The sequence below is a fragment of the Canis lupus genome, chromosome 19 (assembly GCF_003254725.2).
Source record: "Canis lupus dingo isolate Sandy chromosome 19, ASM325472v2, whole genome shotgun sequence".
NCBI lineage: Eukaryota > Metazoa > Chordata > Mammalia > Carnivora > Canidae > Canis > Canis lupus.
In genome coordinates this window covers 10,957,022-10,980,034 of record NC_064261.1, presented here as the reverse complement: position 1 = coordinate 10,980,034, position 23,013 = coordinate 10,957,022, and the positions used below count along the sequence as shown (strand labels likewise).

Here is a 23,013-nt window from a genome sequence, read left to right as displayed (position 1 = left end):
TTTTTTTTCTTTCTTTTCTTTTTTCTTTCTATTTTAGGAGGCAGAGCAGGGAGAGTCTTTATGGAATGGCCATTTTCTACCTGATTCATTATAAAAAGCAAATAGAAAGGTATTTTGTGGAGTGCTTGCTAAAAATTTTTTCTCCTTGATCTTCTACTGTGAACTAGTAGCTTCATAAGGAGGCCTAATGCTCAGTGAGTGGGTAAGGCACAGATATTGAAAATATGATTAGATCAGCATCTAGTCAAGGACTGATGCGTCCAGTATGTTACATGGATATATTGTTTTGCCAAGGAGAGGAAATTTCTTGGGTTAACCTATAACCTAAACTAGATATGTCAAGATCTATTATTGGAAATTGGAAATGCTCTTATGGACTTCAATGAGAAAAAATTCTGATCTCTTTAGTATCCTTTAATGGAAAGAAACACATACACACACACACACACACACACACAAACACTACACACACATTACTTAAAAAAAGTAAAAACTCTAGAAAATAAAGCTTTTTAGGAGTCAGAAGGGTGAACAATTTTTTAGATAAAAACAAGTTTAAAATTAGGATTAAATGGCTTGATTGAATAATTCACATTTCATAAATCATGTTCAATCAATTCAAGACATATTTTCCTTTAAATTTCTTCACATTTTCCCTAATTTTAAATATTAAACAATAGCTTCAGTTTTAAAATAAATATCCTATTATTTTTTTTAAAGAGTTCATTTATTTATTCATGAGAGACACAGAGAGAGAGAGAGACACAGGCAAAGGGAGAAGCAGGCTTCCTGCAAGAAATCTGTTGTGGGACTTGATCCTGGATTGGATTCTGGGATCACACCCCGAGCCAAAGGCAGACACTCAACCGCTGAGCACCCAGGTGTCCCAAACATCCTATTATTTTTTATTTTATAGGATTTTCTATGTTAACTATCCTTTTGGCTATTTCATACCTTCATAATTTCTCTAATACAAAAGAGCTCCTGATCATTTCTATTCCCGTAATGCATCGGTTGTAGAAAAGTTTGTGGTAACTGAAATTGCATGATTTTTTTTTTTTTGTTATTCATTAGTTTATGGACAGTTTAACTTAATCCTTTAAAGAGAATTGTGAATGTATTATTGGCTTACATTTGTATGCTAATAACAGCAAGCTATGAATTCAGAATTAGCATAAAATGCTTAATTACAAATAAATATGACAGTAATGTGATAACTAAGAAGTTAAATTCTGATGATTTCTAATAGATAAAATAGGAACTAATTATCTGCTTTCTACTTAACAATTCTTAAATAATGGTGTTAGCAATAGCAGAAGTCACAGGGTGTAGGGTAAGACTGTCTACTGAATTTTACAGAATAAATTACTAATTACTCTTTATAAAACACTCTTTGGGGATTTTTGCTTTTATACGTATCTTAAAGAAATCAGGTGAAAAGATTCCTTTCAGGTGACTAGATCTGAACTTGACAAATAATTAAATTAAATGTACATTTCAATTGATTTTAAAGTTCAAGATTATAGCACAAAAACAATCTTTTTCATTTAATTTAGGTTTCTGCCCCCCAAATGCTCAAAAAGTAAGAAAAATGTAAAATATACTGATTCTGGAACCAGACTAGAGGATATAGGTGATAGATTGTTGTCAGAAAAATTTGAAATTACACTTCTCTACAATAATCATAAAAGTATAAACAAGATAACTAAATTATCTTACTATGATTTAGGAAAATTAAAGTAATTGCATATTCACACACGTGCTATAACTGTTATTTGACCTATTTACAAAAGAGAAAATTGCATGCAAATTTCTATTAGAATAAAATGCATTGGGATCCCTGGGTGGCGCAGTGGTTTGGCGCCTGCCTTTGGTCCAGGGCGCAATCCTGGAGACCCAGGATCGAATTCCACATCGGGCTCCTGGTGCATGGATCCTGCTTCTCCCTCTGCCTGTGTCTCTGCCTCTCACTCTCTCTCTGTGTGACTATCATAAATTAAAAAAAAAAAAAAAAAGAATAAAATGCATCCAATTTCAGTAATTCAATAGTTCAGCTGATTCAACCAAGTTTTGACTGAAATTTATATTTTCAGATTGTTGACATGGATATTTACCCTAAAATAGTGAATTTTGTTTAAGTATTGTAGTTTTGCAAAAACCCATGAAAACCTATTTTATGTATATAAACAATTCTTATTAAATTATTAAAGCAAATCCAACAACTTTCATTATTTTTTTCTAGTTATAATGTGTCTATAATCATAAAAATAAATCACATTGAAGCATTTAATATTGCATATCCACAGTACAGCATTCATGCTTTTTGCTAGAGCATTCCTCATGAGCAGTAGTGATCATTACGTGCTAAATTTCTATTAAAATTTAAAAAGTAAAACAAACAAACAAACAAACAAATCAGGACACCTAGATGGCTTAGTTGGTTAAGTATCTGCCTTCAGATCAGGTCATGATTCCATGGTCTTAGAAAAGAGCTCTACTTGGGAAGAAAAAACTTTATGAAGAAAAATATAAATACTAAGTAATTATGTGTTTATAGAAATAATGTGAACAATCAGTAAAGGGGGTATTTGATGCTATTTTTATTTCTAACTTTCACTTATCGTATTTTATTGGTTTAGTGTGCAAATTACTGTTTAAATAGTTATCTGATGATACCCTGATTCTTGGCTGTTTCCCAGAAGAAGACATAAATCATAATGTTGATATTAAAAAACAAGTTATTGCTATTATGATTTATTTTTAAAATATATTTCTGATTATTGGTATTCCTCAGCAAGCTATCCATTTCTTATACACGCTGGACCTCTATAATTCACATATATCTTTTAAATCAATATTTAGGGATCCCTGGGTAGCTCAGCAGTTTAGCACCTGTCTTCGGCCCAGGCCGTGATCCTGGAGTTCCGGGAACGATTCCCAAGTCGAGCTCCCTGCATGGAGCCTGCTTCTCCCTCTGTCTGTGTCTCTACCTCTCTCTCTGTGTCTCTCATGAATAAATAAATAAAATCTTTAAAAAAAATAAATCAACATTTAAATGAAAATTCCATGATGAATATCAGGTCATCCACCAAAATTATTATCCATGTTTAAGGCCACTGTCAGGAATGGTAAATGTGAAGATCATTTTTTGAAAAAGACAAAGGATATTGTGGGGAGGTAAAATTTACCTCTTCCCTTTAAATGTTCTTCTGGCAAGATTTAAATTAACATAGATTAACAGGAAAAGTTCTAATATAATGTTGTTTGCATAGGAACTCCACATACATGACAGATGAAGCACAGGAAGGTAAAATGAGATATAGATTCCTATCTTATGCTAAGGAATGGGATAGGAACTCTCAAAGGGAAGGAGGGCAATTCATAGAGCAATAGGAAGAAGAGCAGATGTTTGGTAATTAAGTGTTTGCTCTGCCATACAGATGGGTCACTCAGATAATATTTATCTCTGGTAATAACATTATTATAGAAAAGATCATAAATTCTTCTACATAGTTAAGGGAGAAGCAGAATTTCTCTAGAGGCTGCAGAAATCTTGATTACCTTCAGCTCAAAATAGTCTCCATGCCAAAGTGACACATTTGGGGGAGACATGTTCTGAATTCCTTCATTGTGCTAATTATACTAAGGATGGTAGGCTTGTAAATATGAATTACTGTCTTAAGTTTTTATTTTGCTGCACTGAAATTTACTGTTTTTCACTGGAAAAAACTTTTGTATATATATTAAAGAGTTTTATCTCTAGAGGTATTTGTTTAGCAAATGTACTACTTGCAAAAGGCTTATAAAAAAGTAAGTTCAACTGATCCCTTTTTCCTTCATATTTTATACATTTTAACAAGTATATTTTTATCAATAAACATTTAGCAGGACATGATTCTAGGATTTGAATTGATAAAATACATATTTTAAAAAAATCAACACCATTTATGCATAAATTTCTTCATCAGACTTTTCTTGTCTTAAGTAAATTTTTTTAATACTGTACTCAGATGTATAATTAATTTTTTCACCAAAAACTGCCTTTTCAGATAGGGGGAGGATCAGTTTTGACTTAGCTATGCATATCATAAATTTCATAGAATTTGTCTCAATTAATTAAATTCATAATTATAGCTTATTGAGAAATTACCTACTTATATTTTTTCACTATAACCCATGTTAGTCACCTTAACCTAAGAACATACTGTCAAGGATTATTGCACCTTACTAAATATGTCATTGGCAATGAAAATATCCAATTATTTGTTCATTGTCATTCAATGATTTTTTCACTTAACTAGTTTTTTTCATTTAAAGCATGTTTTGAAATTTAGTTTGTACCAGGAGCTTTGCTCTGGAGGACAAAGAAATGGAACAAGCGTGACTAATTTCATGAAGTGATTTTTTTAAAGATTTTTAATTAATTAATTAATCAATTTATTTATTTATATATTTATTTTTTAAAAGATTTACTTATTCATTCATGATAGACATAGAGAGAGAGAGAGACAGAGACACAGGCAGAGGGAGAAGCAGGCTCCATGCTGGGACCCTGACACGGGACTCCAGGATCATGCCCTGGCCAAAGGCAGGCGCTAAACTGCTGAGCCACCCAGGGATCCCCCCATGAAGTGATTTATAATCTAACAGCAAGTTAGGGAGGTGAAAAAAAGTTTTTCAGTGTTAACAAAATTTAGAGAAGAATGGGAACATAAAAAGACAACCAATTCAGAAAGAAAGGGCCATAGACATTATTTCTTAAATAAGAAAATACGTGTTAAGTAATTAAGAAATCAACGTTGTGGGGAGATATTTATATTGACAATAAAGGAAGGAGCACAAGAGAAAGCCTGAAGTAGGCTAGGACGTTCACATTACAAGTATATTGTTATAATGAACATAGAGTATTATGTGTGCAAAGGACAACAACAACAAAAATATTAGGTTGAAGAAACATGGAGTTGCCAGATAATGGTGCCAGAAATAGTCAGTACCAGCTAGAAAATCGACAGTGTATTTGGAATAGTGGGCTTTGAGGAACTTGAAATAATTATTAAATAATAATATTATGACTTTGATTGCTCCTTTTAGTTGATAGTAGGATCTAGTTAAAAAGTCAAGATATGAAGAAGGCATAAACAGAGATTCCTGTTTCCAGCTTAATGGAGTAAAGTGACTAGATTCACTCTTCTGCTTCAAACAAATAAATACTAGATAAAAAAATAAGGCAGTTTTCTTTTCATATATTCAATAACAGCCAAGAAAACAATGATAATGATAGCATATAAGCCAAATGAAGCGATTCCTGGAGTTGGCTTAGGATTCGGCCTATGGAATTTCCAGGTGATAGCACCTGGAGGGGGAACACAGGTAAAGCCCAGAAGCTCACTTGCTTTGAAATTATAAAGTTGAAATTTCAGGAAAGACAAGAATGCTAATCTAGCATTAGATCTGTGCTAATAAAGAGTAACTGATATCTATAGCAGCTGGAAAAGTTAAGAATTATAAGTAGGATTATAAATGTAGGATTATAAGCCCCCAACCTCCAGAAAGGAATGCAGCTCTACTGATGCTTTGATTTTTGGTCAGTGATACTTACTTCAGACTTCTGTCCTCTATAACTTTAAGATAATAAGTTTGCATTTTAAGAGAATGTATTTGTGATAATGTATTACAGCAGTGATAGGAAATGAATACAAGAGGCTAACATCTGATTTCAGGACACCTGATAAATCAATATAGAGTACAATTGGCATTAAAACAAAAACAAATTGATTAATGAAACAGAAGAGATTTATGAAATAGACCATAAGTAACTGACTTTTAACAAAAGTTCTAAGAAAATTCATTGGTGGACAAATAGCATTTTCAGCACATTGTGCTGAAGCATTTGGATATCCAGATGGAAAGGAAGTGAAATACAAATGTCAAAACTTATCCAACTGTATACTTTAAATATATGCAATTCATTGTATGAGAGTTATATCTCAATGAAATTAAAAAATTTAATTTAAAAATTTTGAAACAATGTTGTCCTCAGTAATGGTCTAACTTTCCATAACCTGCTGTGTTTGTGAGTTAGTGGCATTAACTCAGGCTTATATAATTCCTCTTTCCTCTGCCTGGAATGTTTTTCCTCTAAGATAGTGGCATGTCTTGCTCTGTCACTTTATGCAGGTCTTCTAGTCAAAGGCATCTACAAAAAGGGTCTGTCCCTGCCCAATAGGCCACTGTGTCTGGAGCAGAATGCCAAAAGTGGAACAAGATAAAATATGTTAGAGAAATAGCAGGTACTAGATTTTGCAGGTTCTTGTTATCACTTCATTGACTTTTGTTTTTCCTTGTAGTGAAATGAGCCTTTGGACGCTTTAACTAGTGGCTTCTTATCTCACTCTAAGGGAAAACAAAATAAAACAAAACACATTACTGACATCAATTTTTGTAGGATCATTCTAGCTGCCATATTTTGTAGGGTTATAAGTGGGACAGAATGGAAACAGGAGACCAGATAGAGATGATGGTGATTAGATCAAGCTGTTAGCTTTATCTCTATTAATTTCCTAGTGGTATGAATAATTCACCACCAGAAATATTAACTACTTAATAAATAATGTACAGAAATGCTAATTGGTGCTGACTAAACCTTAGAGAATGCTTTCTTCAACACAATATATTCTAGACTATTATTTGTCAAGAATTTCTACCAAAGTCTTTTATTTGAAATAGCTTAAATAAAAGTAAAATCAACTTAATTTAAAGAATTGCAGAATTATGCATTTTTAAAATTTTATTTATTTACTTGAGAGAGAGATAAAGAGTGCACACAGGGAGGAGGGGCAGAGGGAGAGACTCTCAAGCAGACTCCCTGCTGAATGCAGAGCCCGATGCAGGGGTACATCTCACAATCCTGAGTCATGACTGAGCCAAAATCATGAGTCAGATGCTTAACTGACTGACCCATTCAGTCACCCCAAGGATTATACATTTTTTAGTTTATAAGCATGTGTTGGTTTTGTTTCCATTGTTTTTAGACTATAATGCATTTTGCCTATGTTACTTTGTCTAATAACAGTGATGTCTAATATATAAACAGATATGAGTAGATGCATATATTAATTTGATGCATGTGCTTGACAGTGAGTTGTGGATGATGCCAATGTTTATTCATGATATTTCTGTCACTGATTTTTGTTACATACAGATTGAACTAGCTGGACACGTGGTGTCCTCTAAACTCTAGGGACCACATAACCAGAATTCAAGGCTATTGTGTATATTATAGCACAATACGGCATTGCTCCAGTGATTGTCTAAACATTTCTTTCTTAAATTATCATTTAAAAAAACTTAGGTCCTTTGATTACTCTCTAGTTTCACCTAAGCATAAAAAGTTAAATGAACATGGATCTAAAATTCTCCTGAATGTTATTGATTACTGTAGTGCCAGTTTTAGGCAGATCAGTGTGGTTAAAATAAATAAATACATCACCAGAGAGCATAGTAACATGTAGGGGTCATGGGGGTCATAGGTATGATTATTTTATTAGAGTATGGTGGGCAGGAGATTATTTTTGTAATTATACCATTAACTGGATGCTGATATCTTGTCCACTTTGTCCAAATGCTTCTTTATCTATCTAAGTATAATTGTTAATTTAAAATCACACTGATTTCCATACCAAAAGCTCTATTTCAAAGATGTTCTCCTCTCTATTTGTATGCTTTAATCTGCCAAACACTCTCCTAAACTTGTGCCCCATGGGACATTAAAACTCCTTCTTAGCTGCCTGGTTGTGCAGTACCAGCATCTCTGAATTTGGTATTTGGCTAATAGCTCTATTACCTTTCATGCTGAGTCCAAAGCTTTACCTCCCTCAATCTTTACTTCTGCCAACTGGAAAATTTTCCATCATGTCAAGAAAACCTACTGTGCAGTGTGCTTAGGGAATGGTCCCTCTCTTGCTGACTGACAGCTATTCAATAGAGAAAAGAGCCGCAGAGAGATGCCGATACGTATTAAGCTTACTGAAGAGAATAAGCTTTGTATTTCAAAATGTCACTTTTCTTAGAGTTCAGTGGGAGTGAGTAGCTATAATAAGGTAATTTCTAGCGGGAACCATACTGTAGTTCATTGTATAAATAATTGATTTGATCAGCTGAAATTATTGTGCCTAGTCCTGAATGACCTTTCAGATGAATTGCTGGGTTTTCACTACAAAGGCAACCAGAGCTTATAGTACGATATCAAAAAAAAAAAAAAATCCATATACAGTAGTTTTCTATAAAAAGAAAGGGTATTTACATGGCATTATTTCCTTAGAATAGCTAAAATATGATCAGTTATTTCCCTGTGTACAAGTAGAGATGGCATATCTTGGGTTTTATTTTTATGTTCAAGGTCAAACACTACAGTGAATTATTTCAACCGTGTCTTATACATGAATGTTTTAAAGAATATGTTACAAAATCAAACAGAAACAAAAGCATAAATATGATTACACCACAGGGAGAGGTTTTTCTCTTTATAAGATGAGAACTTATCATTATAATATCTTAAGAGAATAGTTTCTTTTAGAAAATTAATAAACACACTTGAAATTCTACACAATGATAGAGTTTAATTAATCTCACCATGGCCTCATCTCTTACTTCTTTATGTCCCAATCCTTATTATAATGTTTCACTGATGTCTGTTTAAATAAACTATATATTCTCTTTCTAGTCAGCAATTTTGCATAATTAATCACATTATGCCTTTCCTTCAATGCTCATTTAACGCAATTGCTTATTTTACATTATAGAACATTACTGATCATTGTTAAATATTATCCAAATAATACTAATTTAAAGACTTAAAAAATATTCATTCTGAGTCCCCTTATTCCCTATTTCATACTTCCACTCCCCATGTGTAACCATGATCAAATTGATTGTCCATTTTCTTAAGCATAGATCTGTATCTTTTATCCATACATATATATATATTCAACTATATCTATATGAAAACATTCAATTATATATACACAGAGCTACCTTTCTACATGTCTACACAGATATCAATTTTAACACAAAACAGGTCATTCTGTGCATACTTTTCAGAATTAGTATATATATTAATATATATCTCTTAAATACCTTTTTCTCTTTTCATAATATAGTTTTAATTATGGAAGTTATATATGTACAAAGTAAAAATTTTGAAAGTATAGAGTGAAATTATAACTTGACTACCCATATACTTCTATGTCATATATCAGACATTCCTGTTTCAAAATTTTTAAATATATCTACCTACTTCTTGTTAGTAGTTGCCTGTTATTTCATTGGTGGTTATAGTGACTTTGGATATACTGTTTTTTTCTGTCATCTTATTTTTCCTATTTCCTACTTGTGAGTTTTTCAGTAATGTTTTTTAAAGATTTTATTTATTTATTCATGAGAGACACACAGAGAGAGGCAGAGACACAGGCAGAGGGAGAAGCAGGCTCCATGCAGGGAGTCCGATGTGGGACTCGAACCCGGGTCTCCAGGATCACGCCCTGGGCCAAAGGCAGGTGCTACACTGCTGAGCCATCCAGGGATCCCCCAGTTTTTCAGTAATTTTTTTTAAGTATTCTACCCACATCCTGAATCACGACGTTCATAGTTAAAATCAGGCTGTAAAAAAGCACACTTCCACAATGGAAATGGCCTGATTAGTGGACAAAATGCCGATTTAGATGTTGAATTATCAGACCTTACCTCATGATTGTAGTTTCATATAAGCCTAATTTCCAGCATCCTGCCCATGTGAAAGTGTAAGTCTACTTTATTCAATAATGTAGTATTTGCTTACACTTTTGGGCTCCAGGAGCACCAAAGGTCGGCTATGATTGAGGGCACCAATATTTTGGTGAAATACGGGTAAAATCGATAATAGAATTATCCAGTATTGGAATTCTAGAAAGGTTCCATAGACATATATTTGGCATTATCAGTGGAAAATATATGTTTTTTTTTTATCAATTCTTACATTTCTGGTCCACATTTTTAATTTTATCTGAGAATAGCTCTGCCATTTGAATTTGAGAAAGGATATGTAACCTGCAGAATTTACCGTTACTTATTATTCCTCACAGCAGGGGGATGTCATTTAGCTAGGCAAAATCTGAATGCTAGCCCTTTTAAAAGATTTGCTTCTGTTTTAAATAGCTAGTTCTTTAAATTCTCCACAAATATGACCTGACCCTATTTAACTCAAATCCTCATTTTAAGCCACCATACTCTACCTACACTAGTGATCTAACATTGACTCCAGGGAACAAAATAGTTTTCAATTGCAGTCCTTCAAATAGGCTGCTCTTTGTTCAGAGGGCTGCCCATTGGGCCAATGCCTTTCACTTAGCTAAATGTGTTGGGTCTTTAGCCTCCAGTTATGAGGTCAAATCTGAGTCCAGACTGCTAACACTAATGTCCTCCCCACCCCATGTCTGGCTAGCTAAAAAAATTGCACACAATTCATGTGAATTATAAGCTCTGTGAAGTGAAAGCTGTCATTATATAGCCACTTCTTGACACAATGCTCTATAAATATTTGTTGGTTGAAAAAGAAGGGAATGAGCTTTTTCACAACGGGTTTGCCACCAGAACACAGGTGTTGTGAAAACCACCACTAAACCTAAACCAAAATGGGAAAGCAAAAGACTCACATCAACATTGTAGTCATTGGACATGTAGATTCGGGCAAGTCTACTACTACTGGCCATCTGATCTACAAATGTGGAGGGATCGACAAAAGAACTATTGAAAAATTTGAGAAGGAGGCTGCTGAGATGGGTAAAGGTTCCTTCAAGTATGCCTGGGTCTTGGATAAACTGAAAGCTGAACGTGAGCGTGGTATCACCATTGATATCTCCCTGTGAAAATTTGAGACCAGCAAGTATTATGTGACCATCATTGATGCCCCAGGACACAGAGACTTTATCAAAAACATAATTACGGGCACATCTCAGGCTGACTGTGCTGTCCTGATTGTGGCTGCTGGTGTTGATGAATTTGAAGCAGGTATCTCCAAGAATGGGCAGACCCGTGAGCATGCCCTTCTGGCTTACACACTGGGTGTAAAACAACTAATTGTTGGTGTTAACAAAATGGATTTCACTGAACCACCCTACAGCCAGAAGAGACACGAGGAAATCGTTAAGGAAGTCAGCACCTACATTAAGGAAATTTGCTACAACCCTGACATAGTAGCATTTGTGCCAATTTCTGGTTGGAATGGTGACAACATGCTGGAGCCAAGTGCTAACATGCCTTGGTTCAAGGGATGGAAAATCACCCATAAAGATGGGAAAGCTAGTGGAACCACACTGCTTGGATCTCTGGATTGCATCCTGCCACTAACTCGTCCAACTGATAAGCCCTTGCATCTGCCTCTCCAGGACGTCTACAGAATTGGTGATATTGGTACTGTCCCAGTGGGTCGAGTGGAGACTGGTGTTCTTAAGCCTGGTATGGGGGTCACCTTTGCTCCAGTCAGTGTTACAACTGAAGTAAAGTCTGTTGAAATGCACCATGAAGCTTTGAGTGAGGCTCTTCCTGGGGACAGTGTGGGCTTCAATGTCAAGAACGTATCTGTCAAAGATGTTTGTTGTGGCAACATGGCTGGTGACAGCAAAAATGACCCACCAATGGAAGCAGCTGGCTTCATGGCTCAGATGATTATCCTGAACCATCCAGGCCAAATCAGTGCTGGATATGCACCTGTGCTGGATTGTCACACAGCTCACATTGCTTACAAGTTTGCTGAACTGAAGGAGAAGATAGATCATCATTCTGGAAAAAAAGCTGGAAGATGGTCCCAAGTTCTTGGAATCTGGAGATGCTGCCATTGTTGATATGGTTCCTGGCAAACCTATGTGTGTTGAGAGCTTCTCTGGCTGTCCTCCTCTGGGCCGTTTTGCTGTTTGTGACATGAGACAGACAGTTGCTGTGGGTGTGTCATCAAAGCGGTGGACAAGAAGGCAACTGGAGCTGGCAAAGTCACCAAGTCTGCCCAGAAAGCTCAGAAGGCTAAATGAATATTATCTCCAATACCTGCCACCCCAGTCTTAATCAATGGTGGAAGAATGGTCTCACAACTGATTGTGTCAATTGGCCAGTTAAGTTTAATATAAAAGACTGGTTAATGATAACAGTGCAGCATAAATGCATCTGCATCCTTTCAGAAGGAAAGGAGATTTTGTGGACCATTTGGGTGTGTGTGTGTGTGTGTGTGTGTGTGTGGCAGTTTTAATTTATTAGTTTTTAAAATCACTACTTTTAATAGAAACAATTGACCAAAAATCTGTCACAGAATTTTGAGACCCATTAAAACAAAAGTTTAATGAGAAAAAAAAAAAGGAATGAATGTTGAAAGGAGAAGAAAGGAAGAAAGACAACCAGATATTAGAGCATGTAATTATGACAGCAAGAGACTGAATATACAAATAAACCATAGCCAGACAATCTATGACAATAGAATTCTGACCTAGAAGTCCAGGAGACCAAATCACAACCTTTGCCATGATGTACTTAGAGCAATCAAGACTTGGTGAACAACTGCCAAATTTCATATTTTTGCCCCCATTTTCAACTCAGAAAAAACAAACAAACAAACAAACAAACAATAAATAAAACCACCAAAAAGTTAAGTGTGTGTTTTCTCCATTGTCAGCAACATCCAATCAGGACATACCCAGAGCTTTCCAGTTTTTTCACTATAAAGCTTTGCCACTCCATGCCTGCCAAACTTGGTGATGGTAGCAGACTCCCTTGCTATAGTAATCACTGAATCAATATCCTCTCTTTGTTCTCATGTGGTTGGCCTTTTAAAATTTCCACAACAGAATTTTGTATTCTGTAGAAATATAAAATATGGGAACATGACCTACTCTGAAAACCACATAAAAGTCATATATATGTTGTGACCAAGATGATAAGTTAGCAGAGATTTGTTCTTAAATTCCATATTGAAGAATCTGTGACAGTTGGCTGGTAGTATGGAAATATTTGAGGACTATTATTTTTAATGTTTTAAAATATGTTTATTAAGCATTAAGTATTATTTCTTTCATTAATAGCTTTCTAGATTATTGGTTTAGCTGTGTGGTCATGGTCTAAATAATAAGTAGCCCTTGCTTTATTTTTTAAATTTTTAAAAAAGATTTTATTTTATTTATTCATGAGAGACAGAGAGAGAGGCAAAGGGAAAAGCAGGCTCCATGCAGGGAGCCCCACGTGGGACTCGATCCCAGGTCTCTAGGATCACGCCCCGGGCTGAAGGTGGCACTAAACCGCGGAGCCACCAGGCTGCCCAAGTAGCTCTTGCTTTAACTGTTCAGTTCAAAGTATTTTGAATACTCAGAAATATTAAAGTATTGCTAGTATGTGTCATAAGCTGTTTAACTTTATAAATGTTGAACTTTTATAAATAAATGTGTTAACTTAATAAAGCAAATAAAGTTAATGCATCCTCAAAATAACCAGTTGCTAATAATTTTTATAAGTTCATTCAACAAACTTACATTCATCAGTGCTTTTTAAGAAATTTAGGTGCTTTTTAAGAGATTTGCTCTCTAAGAAGGAAGATAAAATCCACAAGAAATGCATATGTGATGAATTATATTAATTGAAGTATAAAAAATCTATACAACTTGAGGTAATATGATATTTTCTATTAGGATAATTAAATGAATCAGGAATGGTGTTTTAACCTGTTGTCTTAAAGGTAAGTTCTTTTTTTAAAGGAAGTATTTTTAAATTGGTTAGTAGAGTCTGAGTAGAAGGAAGTAACAGAAAAGCATAAAACCAAGAACAAAATCACAGATAGGAAATAGGTAGTCTGGATAACTCTGAGTGAATATTTGCAGAGTAGTTAAAAGGCAGTTTCAGTAGAATATAGGTCTCGTAAAGGCAATAGTGCAGTTAAAAGCTTGGAAACATAGGCTAGATTCAGATTGTAAAAGTAAGCACTTATTATAAATTATTATAATAGACTGAACAGGCTGATATTGTAGAGTGGGTTATTCATAACCATTCTACTTTTATTGTATCTTGTACTTCTTTGTGGTAGAGGTTATAAAGCTAAAGACTACATTTCCCAGACTCACTTCTAATTCAGTGCCGATGTTGACCTGGCCTCCTCTAAGCAGAAATAGCCATACGCATTTGGAGGGTTGTTGTTTTGCAATCTTAAGTACCTGGGGGAGAGAATTTGAAACTGGTCTCCATACTAAGAGGGCAGGAGAGAGCAAAGAAAGTCCCAGAGCACTGCGCTTTGGTTGGTGGCAGTTCTAATAAACAAGGGAACTCAACATGAAATTTGTCATGGGCATCCACAAGATAAGTAGATCCCCACACTGCCCACCTAAACTTTAGGAGTTTATATAGATGCCTTAACAGAGTTTAATGTTGTATACCATTCGGATGGTCTCAGTATCACATTACTGTCTCAAGGTTGTGTCTTTGAGATGGCAGCTAGTATGGGAATAGTATGTTGGTTATCATTCCAAGGTGAAGGGGGGCGGGGGGAGAAGGAGCCTCTGATTGCCTGTGTCCAGCTTTCAGGTTACCTGACAGTCAAATTATCTCCATGACCTCCTCCAAGTTTCATCTCTCGCATTGTTACACCCATCATGTTTGTTGTGTTACATAGTGTACTCTGAGTGGTCAGCAAGGGGTTCTGTTAACATGGGGATGACTTGGTTGGTAGCTGTCTGGCCGCACTGGAAACAGATATCACAGCAACAATATAGGTGCATGCAAGAAAAAAAGTAGATTGATGTAATGATTCCCAAAATAAGTTACATTTTTTTTCCCACTAAAAGCCCCATGATTCAAATCACTGATTTATTAAGGCCCCTAGGCTATGGTTCAGATTACTCAAGGCATTCACTTTTGTCCTTATGTTAATAAGGCTGATATATTAACAGACTCATCAGGGATTGACACAATACTCTGCTTCAATAGTGGCACAGGTGCCTTCTCGCAAGGCAGTGATAATGTCCAAAGAAGGCCACACTCTTCTGGAAGACAGCTTTTCTCAATTAGAGACATTTCAGTGTTCAGTAAAGACAGGCTTTGTCAGCTATCATTTAGTGCTTGCTGAGTGAATTTAGTAAAGGCTTCAATGTGTTCTGTAATATCCTGCAGGCCAATGGAGGGAACAAAGGAACACAAATTGCAATAGTGGAAAAGAGAACATGCCCATCTGGCCTTGAGGAAAAGGAGGCTGGCAATTTCTGTTACCATGGGGTGGATTCTCCCCTGTGCCTAGGGTGCAGTAGCCCAACCACCCAGGTTGAAGCCATGGCTAAAGCTATGTGCCACACAAGCACTGGGTCCTGTTCAGGGATACTCAGTAAAAACCTGGGTGGCACAACCAGTCAGTGTCAAACCGATTGTTCTCCTTTATTGCAACAGAATGACTGAATTGTTCCAATGATATCCATCTGATTTCCCTGGTATAACTTGGTTGGTTGTGTTTCAAGTGGGTTTTTGTTTGTTTGTTTTTGTTTCTGTCTTTTTAGTTCTTGGTTCTTAGCATAGGGGTGTGTGAGTACTCAAATGTCCGTAACCTGAGGTAACCTAGATAAACCAATCCCAAATCTGAGGGTATTCATTCATGTCTCTGATGATGGCATTTTCAGGACCCAGTCAGTAGTTTGATAGGTTGTCTGTGTAGTTCGATTGACAGGAAAAGAATACCTATAAGCAGTACTTTTTTTTCGTATAAGCAGTATTATTGAGAGTATATACTATGGGCCAGATTTTTGGATCATATCAGTAGTATCAGATGAATTAAGAGTATTAGTTCTTGCTTGTTCTTCCTTAAGGTACTGCTTTGGTGTCTTCTAATACCTTTCCTGGAGTAGTGTTACCCACCATAACAATCCTGATAAACCAGAAAGGTGCAGTTGTCTAGATATACCCAATAGTTGGATCGATTCCCTTGTTGGACATATGAGTGGACCCACCACAGAAAGGCATTTCCATCAGATGTCCATCTTGTCCATCAGACACCACAACAGTAACAGAAGTCTAAGAGCAAAAAGAGAAGCATTTAGTAGGAAATTATATGAGGTCTTCCCCTTCTATAAGAATTATGCTTGTGGCCTGTTCCTGACATGTTAATGTGGCTGTAGCTTGACTTGGTTGTCTATACCATACATGTTGGCTGGAGGAGGCAGTGCTATTAGGTAGGAGAAGATAGACTGGGGACAAGACATGCCAGACCAGGACTCCTACCCTTTTCCCTCTTTCAATGATGTGTATTTCATTCCAGGTATAATGTGTTTCAACAAGTCAGGCTTATAGTAGGACAATGGGATCCCAGTGGAGATCGAATAATTCTCCCTCACCCAGGGTTATGAGGTAACTCATCCATCAGTGGGATGTCTCACTGCAAATGCTACTACATAAAGCCTCTCCCAGGAGTGATGAGCCTTGGTATTCTCAGCAGCATAGAATATTGATCCACAGGAGAGTCAGGGCAATGGCAATCTCTCATGATTCCATACCTCTATGGTATTGGATATCTCAGCAGGTCTCCCCAGTGTGGCAAATGGGGCAACAGCCCCATGTTTAATCATTCAAATATATTCAATCCTGGGATAGTATTTTAACCCACCATTCCAAAGTGGTTGTACTTGTTACTAATTTAATCTGCTCCATTAATATTTCATTCCTCCTTTCTGTTAAGACTGCTGCCTGTGAGTCATAGGGGAGATGGAGCCTCCATTCCATGGCATGTTTTTTTTTTTCTTTTTTTGCCTAGTCTTGCATATCATAACCAATAAAATGTGATCCCTCATCACTGTCTATCCAACAAGGCTATCCATACATTATACTCAGTTTCTCTAATCCCCTAATGATGGCAGGCTGGTTTGCATAGGGACAGGGGAACGTTTATATTGGGCCAGATTCAGCATCCACCTAAAGTCTGGCATTTTCAGAAAACCTACTTGCAGGGAGGGGGCCAATATACTCAATTTGTGAATCCCTTACTAGTTGGGAACTTTGGTGGATGGTCCCAGGCTCCTTTGGCAGTTGTCTTGGGCATTGTTTAAAATACATAGGACATACTGTTATTGCAGGAACCAAGTCACTGTCTTTCAAGGACAATCTGGCATCCTTGGCAATACATCATCCCACTTAGGCACTACAGTGACCTCTCTTCCCATGCACCAAATCTGCTGTCTCACTGAAGTTGCTAGGGCTTGTACCTGAGTTCAGGCATCAGCTTCCTCATTGCCAGAGGGTATCAGGACCTTATCAGCTGGGATGTGGAAAACAGTGAGGACTGTTGCAGGTGAACCCCAGTATCTTTTCACATTCCTGACCCCACAAGGGGCTTCTTCATAATAATCTATCCTATTGTCAAGCCATAGAGTCAATCCCTTTAGGACAACCCAGCTATCAGTGCAAAGGGTTAATGGCCAGGGCTCATGAGTGATCACCAGTCAAACAGCTCCGAGTTTAGCCCACTGGCAGCTGTGGTTTGTTCGTGTTTCCATCTAGATTGTATCAGTGCAGGGCTGAATAGCAACTGCAGTCCATATGGGTGGATTGCTCCAACTAGGCACATCTGTATACCAGGCATCAGCAGGAATTTCCCCCATTCCCCTTCTACAGGCTGCAGGGACTACCAGAGGAATAGGGGCAGGGGCATTTGGAGAATCTACATGTTCTACTAAACCTAGTAATGCTTGCATTTCTAAAGACAGCGGGCTGGCAGACAGGATGCTGCTCCTATGTTGTAATGGCATGCTACTTAGTCAAAGTGGGAGTTTGAGCCATAGCAGAAGTGGTCATATTCTTCACCCACCCCCGAGAGGAAGAGAAGGTCTTAATATCATCTGTTGTTTCTTTGTGAGAGGTTCTTTCTCAAGGAACATGGTGTACATTGCTAGGAACCATTGCTCTATGTAGGTAAATGGGGTTTCTGCCTTCTTCTAAAGCTGGTCCAAAAAATCCTCGGGGTACTCTCTCCCTGTGTTGTCTCTGCCACAGTGCCTGACCTGTACCTTCTAGAGTCACAGGTATAATTAACTCAAATGGTAGCCCTGCTTGGGAGATGCCCAGAACTTTAATCTACTTCACTAGTATTTCTGCTTTTTCAAAGGCATTTTGCCACTCTGATCCCCAGTCCCATGCGTGCCCTTTCTTTACCAGGTGGTATAGGGGGATGGAGGCATTGTGCCTGGTGGGGAATAAAAGTCATCCCAAACCCATAATTTCTACAAAAGCTTGTACCATTGTCATGTCCTTAGTGGTTAGATAGGTTTATTCCTTATTGACAACTTCTGGGTCTACATATATCTTATCTTATTATACAACTCATAGAAACTTTATGGTGATACAGGGCCTTGAATTTTCATCCGGTTCACCAATCATCCTTTCCTTTGCAGATGTTTTAGTAAAGTCTTCAGAATGTTCCAAAGCAGAAGCAAGTCTACATATGTCAATGTTATATCATTAATGTAGTGGGCCCATTTTACTGATATGGGGAAAGAGAACAAGGACAGATTTTGGGCTACCATCCCGTGACATATTCTAGGGCTCTGTGTACCTTGCGGCAACACTTGAAAGATCCATTGTTGTCCCTCCCACATGAAAGGAAATTAATTTTATGACTTAGCAACCAGGGGTATTCTGAGAAAAACATGTGCTAAGTCCAGGATATCATGACACACTCCTAGGATCATGGTCAAGGTATCTAAGATGGTGGCAGTTTGTGACATAGACACATGGATGAGGAGAATGGCCTTGTTCAATTCTCAGTAGTCCATGGTCATCCATCATGAGCCATCTAGGTTTTGTACCAACTGTAACAGGCCATTGAAAGCACTATGAGCAGGGACTACAGTACCTACTCAGTTCAGTTCTTGGGTAGTTTCTCCTATTTCTCTAGGACTCTCAGGTAATATATATCTGTTTGACAGTTACCACTCTTCCCAGGATGGTAGGCTTCCTGTTTCTTGGTTGGTATTTCCTCTCCACCCTGATTTGATGACTCTTACCTGGAGGCAGAACTCACTGATAGAGGTTTGCAAAGTTTGGCTTTGTAGGATGCCCAGTTTGTTTTCTGGTATTGGGGAAATAAAAACTTCCTCATATTCTCATGAGGGAGAATGCCCAAACTGCTACAACAAAGGGACCTCTCTGACCATAACCATTTGACTTCTATAGTCATAGATGGTGCTAAGAGGACAAGAAAACCCAAGAAATGCCAGGATTACCATGTATTAGAGTACATTTGGCTCCAATATCCATTACTTTGTGTCTATTTCTAGGAAACCAATGAATAGTGAGCTCAGTGTGGGGGCTTCTGGTCGCCCACAGTGGCCTGGAGGCAGTCTTGGCCTGCCTCCTATACCTGGACTTGGGAGGCACCCACCCAAAATAGAACTGGATCCCTGAGGCCTCTGTTGGAGCAGGTGGAGCACTAGACAGAGTAGGGACAGGCCTGAACTATTGTTCCATTTGGGGGCCTTTCCACAGACCAATCAACATAGCACTGAGCTGCTGGTCTAGCTTTCCAGGTGGAGTTCTGGCAGTTAAGAGGTCAAAAATATTTGCTTTCAGGCTACTTTTTCTGGACCCTTTATAGCCAATTACAATAGCCTTTTGGCTTCTCCAGTTTCCTGTCTGTCTAGAGTCTTCCCCACAGCCCATACCATTCCCAGGATTTTTTAGTTTTTCTCAGATTAGCAATGGACTGCCCAACATCATAAATGGTCTTAGTCCACAACTAGGATTAGCATGGATAACAGCATTCTCTAATGCATTCTGTACTAGAGTAACTTAGCTTTCATTCCTGCAGTGGATGTGGCTGGGTCAGGGCCTTCAAACACAGGGCATAGATGGCTTATCTCATTCCCAACTCTCTAAGAATTTATGGTATCTCCTCTGTTGATTTGTAGTGTCCCACACACCCAGGGAGATCCTCCTCATTGATCCAAGCCTCTGTGTAGGCTAGAATAATAACTATAAGGAAGTAGGAATAATTTTCTGAGTGCCATGCATGCAGGCATTGCCAGAGGGCAGGGCATGTTGTGATCTGGCTCACATTTTTTTTTTTCTTCTTGACTGGTGAGAGAAATGCCATCACCCCACACTAACTACGCCAAGATACTTTTCCTCCCCTTTTCCTGGAACTTGGCAGTTATGTCAGTATATTTTCTCATCATGAACATTTCCTGACCTAGGGGCTGACCTATTGGTTGAAGTTGTTGCTGGTTTTTTTTTTGTGTGTTTGTTTGTTTTGTTTTGTTTTGTTTTTTACATTCCTCTGTAGGGTTTGGATGGCACGCTAGGGGGTGGGCAGCTTGAGACACTTCATCTATTTTACTGTCAATCACTGCAGCAGCATCCTCTTTATTCTCATCACTTTCCCAGGCATTCCACCTCTTAGTGTACTAACCAGGCTTCGTCACAGGCGCTGGAACCTTATTCTACAGCAGCTTGTACCTTTCTAGCTTTGCAAACCCATGTGCTAAGATTGCAAATTTATTATCTTCTTCTCCCACCTTGTCTCAGCTTTCTTCTAATTTTTTTAACAGGAGTTTCAGTCTCTAGTTGGACATCAGTGGCTAGCGGAACTGCCCACAGCTCAGTGTGGTAACCATTTGTTTTCTTTTGCCATAGTGCAAAAATGCAGTTCTTCAAACAATACATGTCTAATGAGACCAACTGGTATTTTTGGGGTGTCACTGTATTTACATAGATATGTAATGTCATGTTATCTACAAATAGTGAGTTTTACTTCTTCCTTACCAATTAGGATGCCTTTTAAAATTGTTTATGTTGTCTAATTGCTGTGGCTAGGACTTCCAGTACTATGTTGAATAAAGTGTTGAGAGTGGACATCCCTGTCATGTTCCTGACCTTAAAGGAAAAGCCGTAAAGTTTTTACCATTTGAGTATGATGTTGGCTGTGGGTTTTTCATATAAAGTCTTTATTAAACCCTCTAGACCTACTTTGTAGAGGTTTTTTTTTTTTTATCATGAATGGATGTTATACCTTATCAAATGCTTTTTCTGCAACTATTGAAATTATCATGTGATTTTTATTTGTTCTCGTATTGCTATGACATATCATGTTGATTGTTTTGCAAGTATCGAACCACCCTTATTTACATCCTGGGAATAAATCCCACTTGATTGTGATATATGATTTTTTTAAATATATTGTTGGATTTGTTTGCTAATATTTTGTTGAGGATTTTTGCATTTATATTCATGAGAGATATTGGCCTGTAGTTCATTGTTGTTGTTGCTGTTGTGTCTATCTGGTTTTGGTATCAGGGTGATACTGGCCTCATAGAACAAATTTAGTTTTCCTTCTTCTACTTTTTGGAAGTTTGAGAAAAATAGGTATTAACTCTTCTTTAAATGTTTGGTAGAATTTGCCATCTGTTCCTGTATTTTGTTTTTGGGAGTTGATTGATTACTGATTCAATTTCATTGCTGGTAATTGAACTGGTCAAATTTTCTATTTCTTCCTGCTTTAGCTTTGGGAGTTTATATGTTTCTAGGAACTTATACATTTCTTCTACGTTGTCCAATTTGGGGGTACCTTTCTGGCTCACTAGGTAGTTTGAGCCCCACACTGGGCATAGACCCTACTTAAAAAAATAAAGAAATAAAAACAAATAAGTTGTCCAATTTTTTGGCATACAAATTTTCATAAAGTTCTGTTACAATTGTTTGTATTTCTGTGGTGTTGGTTGTCATTTCTTTTCTTTCATTAATGATTTTGTTTATTTGAGTCCTCTCTCTGTCTCTCTGTCTGTCTCTCTTTTATGAGTCTGACTAGAGGTTTATCAGTTTCACTGATCTTTTCAAAGAACCAGCTCCTGGTTTTATTGATCTGTTCTATTGTTTTTTAGTCTCTGTATCACTTATCTCTGCTCTAATCTTTATTATTTCCTGCCTTTTACTGTTTTTGGATTTTGCTTTTCTTCTTTCTAACTCCCATAGGAATACCGTTAGATTGTTTAGTTGAGATTTTTCTTGCTTCTTGAGGTAAGCCTGTATTGCCATAAACTTTTCTCTTAAAACCACTTTTGTTGCATCTCAAAGATTTTGGACCTTTGAGTTTTCATTTTTGTTTGTTTCCATGTATTTTTTTTATTTCCTCTTTGATTTCTTGATGAACCATCCATTGTTCAGTAGGATATTATTTAAGCTCCACATATTTGTGCTCTTTCCAGATTTTTTTCTTGTGATTGATTTTTTTTCAGTACTATGTTCAGAAAAGATGCGAAGTATGACTTCAGTTTTTTGGAATTTTTTTAAGATTTATTTTGTGGCCTAATATGCGATCTGTAATATGTAGGGATCATAATAATGTTATCTGTAATATGTAAGATATTTATATTGTTTACTATAATGTAAAACCATATGGGACTTTCACACTGAAAAGTACACTTTGAGGAAAAAATAAAGGAGACACAAGAAATGAAAGTTATGCTGTGTTCATACAGAAGATTCAAGTGTATTACTCCAATTTTGCCCAAATTAATTTATGTAATCAAATAATTTCTATAAAAATCTCTTCAGTATATTAAAAAGCTGATTCTAAAAATCATATGAAAATGCAAAAACTCATTAAAATAGTTAATTAGAAAAAAAACAAGTATGAGGATTTACAGTATCAGAGTTCAAGATTAAATCTTGAAGCTACCATAATTAGTGCAATGTAATATTGATGTAAAGATAGAAATAAATTTCATTGAAACAGAATAGATAGTCCACAAATAAATCCTCATATCTATGGTCCCTGAAAAACGTGTCAATTTAGTTCAATGGGGAAGTAAAGTTGTTTTTTTTTTTTTTTTAGATTTTGTTTATTTATTCATGAGAGACCCACAGAGAGAGGCAGAGACATAGACAGAAGGAGAAGCAGGCTCCTTGCAGGGAGCCCAATGAGGGACTCTATCCCAGGATCCTGGGATCACAACCTGAGCTGAAGGCAGATGTTCAACCATT

The 23,013-nt window shown here is 36.9% G+C and overlaps 1 pseudogene; it reads left to right on the top strand.

Annotated features, from left to right (window-relative positions):
* Positions 1–9,605: 9,605 nt before the first annotated feature.
* Positions 9,606–12,812, top strand: LOC112642795 (elongation factor 1-alpha 1-like; annotated as a pseudogene).
* The last annotated feature ends 10,201 nt before the right edge of the window (positions 12,813–23,013 follow it).